This window comes from Epinephelus moara, chromosome 4, assembly GCF_006386435.1.
Source record: "Epinephelus moara isolate mb chromosome 4, YSFRI_EMoa_1.0, whole genome shotgun sequence".
Taxonomy (NCBI): Eukaryota; Metazoa; Chordata; class Actinopteri; order Perciformes; family Serranidae; genus Epinephelus; species Epinephelus moara.
The window spans coordinates 32,302,402-32,307,103 of NC_065509.1; positions in this window are offsets into that span (position 1 = coordinate 32,302,402).

The following is a 4,702-nucleotide window of genomic DNA, read 5'->3' on the forward strand; positions in this document are numbered from 1 at the left end:
CAGAATATTAGATTAACAGATGATTTGTGTTCATTAAGATTTAACAGAAGTCTTTGACGCTTGGACACCAGAGGGAGATATTTTGTGATCTAGGGACATCTGAGCAGCAGCAGGATAGATCCCTCCATGGAGTCCAGACACTGGTGGTGGTGGCTGCTGACTCTGAGGCTGCTGACTGCTGAGGCAGATGAGGCTGATGAATCCTTAAAGACAAGGTGGTGATGAGGAGGTGGAGGGCGCACACAAAGAACTACGACAGAGAAAGAACCATATATAAAATGAGGAGCAGTAAGATGACAGGCTGACAGAGAAGGTGTGTCATTGTGCTACTGGTTGATTGTGAAGCAGCTGATGACTCAGTTGACCTACTCAGACAATGACACCTAGAGATAGTGAGTGAGCATATGTGTAAGGAGTGAATGGCAGAGTGAGAACGAAAACTTACAGCCTGAGCATGGAAAGTATTCCTGGCTGAACTTTCACTAGAGCTTCATTGCTGTTGTAAGAAGTCTCATGTTTATCAAGTGCAGGAAAAAAAAGTTCAATAACAAAATATTTGGATTGTGTTCAACATGCACATATCTTCAAAACACTGTGGTGATAGATAATTACAGATGTGTTTACTATGAATGTCATTAAACTTCCCTCTCAAAGGTATTTCTGTAGTTGCATACAATCATGATCTTTATGAGAAAATATTGCCTGGAGGCCTGACAGTGGTCGCTGTGGCTACACAGAAAGATCCAGACCTATCTCTGAACTGAAAAACTGTCTCTGGCTGGTTGGGAGGAGCTGACAGGAATAAGAGTTACAGTCAAAATGAAATCAGTGGGTTAACAGGATAAAGTAATTAGGATCACATGATATGTTTGTGGGATGCTGCCAAACCAGTTGCATGCAAACAGAAGAACACACTGACTGGAATTAATTTATTTCCATGTTTGTGAAAAATCACAGACGGAAGTAACAAATTGAAAAACTTATTCTCACAGTTCTTTGTGACATTTGACGTCATTTGATTGTTGTCAGTCAGTGTATCACGTGCGAAAAAGCCCAGATTTTGTAAGACGAGGCAGGAGGGGGAGGGAGGTTTGGTCTCAGTCATCATGCCATGGCATGCACAGTGACGTGAAGTCATGGGAAAGCAACAGTGGTGCTACATGGGAAACGGGAGTGTCTCACAATGATTCATCTGGGCTTCCATATGGACACATGCAGGCAACTGCAGGGAGCAGCTACCATGCCGTGACCTCTTTTAACACCTTTTCAGACACCAGAAGTGTTACTGTCGACTTCTTTGACATGATCAACACAAATATTGTCCTATAAACTACAGATTTGTTATCTTTTCCCCTTCACCTGTCACTGTGCTTTGTTTTTAAATTAAGAAGGGGAAGGCATGAAAGCTTTCACGCAAAGACAGAGGAGCAGTTTTGCCTGAGCGTCTTCACTCAGGTTTACTTTATTTATTGGATAACACAGCGTCTGCATTATTATTTCATCTCCTCAGGCAAATCATTACCAATTAAACAAATAGATCATGAAATGAGTTGAAACAAATAAGCCTCTTTGTCGACATTTATGCACAAAGGCGTAGAGGAAGCGCTTGTTCTGTAACAGTAAATATCATTATCAGTCAGGAGCCCAAGTGCTGAAGATGCTGCTTTTTCTGCAGGTTTACAGTTCTGCAGAACGATGAGGGATTACTATTTATAACCTTGCAGCAGAGGCTAAAGGTAAGAGGAATCTCTCTGTATCGGTAATTACTGCAGAATTTGGCGTCAGTGCCAGGTGCAAATCCTTGGAAATGGCCTTCATTACGGGGAAGCTCGCAGACTGTGGCTAAGAAGTGAGTATAATGACAGTGTGGGATTAACCCTGCTTCCAACTCTCTTTACTCCTCTTCCTCCAAGCCCTCCCTCCGCAGCCGCCACCAGCCAAACCCCTTCTCTCCCCATCCCTCGTCTCTCAAAAGAGCCCCTTCTCTCCGACAATGTGAGAGCTTGCCGAAGGGGGTTTTGATCATCCTGTGATGCGGCGCTGTGTGACAGGTCTCAGACACAGATATTTAGTTTCCCACTCAAAGAACCCCAACTCAGGAGATTAGTGGAAAAACTTCTGACACAGCTGCAATATTTTACTACACTGCAACCAGCCGTTACCTCTATCTCCGCCTCAAAACAAAAAAACAGGAGCTGGATGTGTTTGTATGTGAATGTGAGTGCTGTTTGTGTGTGTGCCTTTTTAAAAAGTGTTTTTCATCTTCTCTCATTTTCGTGCCGGTGCTTATGCTTCCCCTCTCTTCTCAAAGTCAGGCCAAGGTTTACTATGAGGTCTGAATCAGGCGGCTTTTTCTATTTAAAAGTAAGTTTTCAAGCGTATGAAAAGAGGGATTAGCGGCTTTTTGGTGTGAAAAATGTTTTTGGAAAATCCACTTGAGTGCATTTGAAAACTCTCCCCAATCACAAAAAAAGAGGAAATTCAAATAGCAGGTCTTGCATCTGGGCATTTGGTGATATTGAAAGCAATGAAAGCTTTTTTTTCTCTATTTCACATCCTGCTCTGTTTATTGAGCATGTTACGTGTTCATTAAAATAAAAATCTGGCCTGCGAGAATGTGCTGTCAGGATGAAGGTTTGCATTTTACCTGCTGCAACAAAATACTGCATGGAATAATACCTTGTTTTTAGTATTGCTATAGATTTAATAATCTAACCGACACTGACAGTGGCTTTAATACACTAACAAAATGTTTCAGCTCCAGTCCACTCAGAAGAAAAGCAGATATTGATGGATAACATACATAAGGCATTCTGGGAATGTGTTTATAGGTGTTTAGGTTACACTGTAAACACTTGAAAACATGCGCTGACCCGTCAGGTTGAACCCAGAGCAGATGCTGAACTCAAGAGTCGGGTGTTCAGGTGGCTGTAAAACCCATCTGTGTGGAAACACACGCAACACAACAACACCATATGATTATGAACTCTGAATGCTTTTAATGTCTCTCGCAAAAAGCTCAGTCAAGTGCAGCCACAGCACAGTTAATTACTGTCTGATAAACAATGTAAACAGCAACATGTAGGAATTAAATCACACTTTCAAGGTTGCTCCCTGAACAATCCAGTATGGAAACATGATGAAAGGACTGAAAACTGACTGAGATGTGTTTTATTCACTGTATTTGAGTCATTTAATGTGAAGATAAAAGCCCCCTGTGTTTAATAATACTGCTCAGCACAGACTGGGCAGGCTGCAGGAAGTTTATCAAACCCAATTTATCCAGTCTGCCCTGACAATCAATACAAATTGTCCTGTCTTTAGTCTTTTCTTTTCTATTTCCTGTGTATTTGTTCATCGCTGCATGCTGCAACTGCACAATTTTGTAGTGAAATATTTTATTGAACAGCAAAAGTCTGACATAAATACAGGGTTTGGTTACTACCTTTCTGTCTCAGGTGTCATCAGGTGTCTCTGTTTAACCATGGTCTTTGACTCAGAGCTTATTGGCCTCCTTGAATTTCCTCCAGCCTTCCACTGACGCTGTGCTCAATAACAGAAACCTTGCAAAAGTATACAAAGACACAGATATTCAAAACCCAAAACGCTGTAAAATCAAATGTAAATGATAACTAAAACAATAAAGTACTCACAGAAACACAAACAAGAAGCTATGCACAAAACTGAATCAGACAGAATGAAAACACCACGTTGACATATTATCACAGCATAATGTCTTCGTAAGTATTAATCTGCTGTAAAGACACAGGCGTCTATGGAGGTGTGTGATGGAGGAAATACCAGCTACGATGTGAAAAGCAGCCTGAAAATGTGAGACGAATTATAAATATGTGTGATATGTGGCAATATGTGTGTCATGTGTGTATTGTACCTCCACCAGCACCTCAGCTACTTACGTTATGAGGTCATCTAAGGAGAAATACAAAGGTTACCTAAGGACGTACAAAAAACAATTAGCTTAAATGTGAAAATGTGTTGTTGCTTATTAGTTTTCTGTTATGAAAGTGGCAGGGGCTGTGTTGCATTCAAAGCATCAACATTTATCTTAATAGCTTAAATTTTTCATGCACATAAACACTGTGTTGTAAGAAAATATCCCCCACACCATTACACCACCACCAGCAGCCTGAACCGTTGATACAAGGCAGGATGGATCCATGCTTTCATGTTGTATACACCAAATTCTGATCCTACCATCTGAATGTGGCAGCAGAAATTCAGACTCATCAGACCAGGCAATGTTTTTCCAATCTTCTATTGTCCAGTTTTGGTGAGCCTGTGTGAACTGTAGCCTCAGTTTCCTGTTGTTAGCTGACAGGAGTGGCACCTGGTGTGGTCTTCTGCTGCTGTAGCCCATCTGCTTCAAGGTTGGACCTGTTGTTGGTTCAGAGATGGTCTTCTGCAGACCTTGGTTGTAACAGAGGTTATGTGAGTTACTGTTGCCTTTCTATCACCTTGAATCAGTCTGGCCATTCTCCTCTGACCTCTGGCATCAACAATCAATCAATCAATCAATCAATCAATCAATCAATCAATTTTATTTATAAAGCCCAATATCACAAATCACAATTTGCCTCACAGGGCTTTACAGCATACGACATCCCTCTGTCCTTATGACCCTCGCAGCGGATAAGGAAAAACTCCCCAAAAAAACCCCTTTAACGGGGGGAAAAAAAAAACG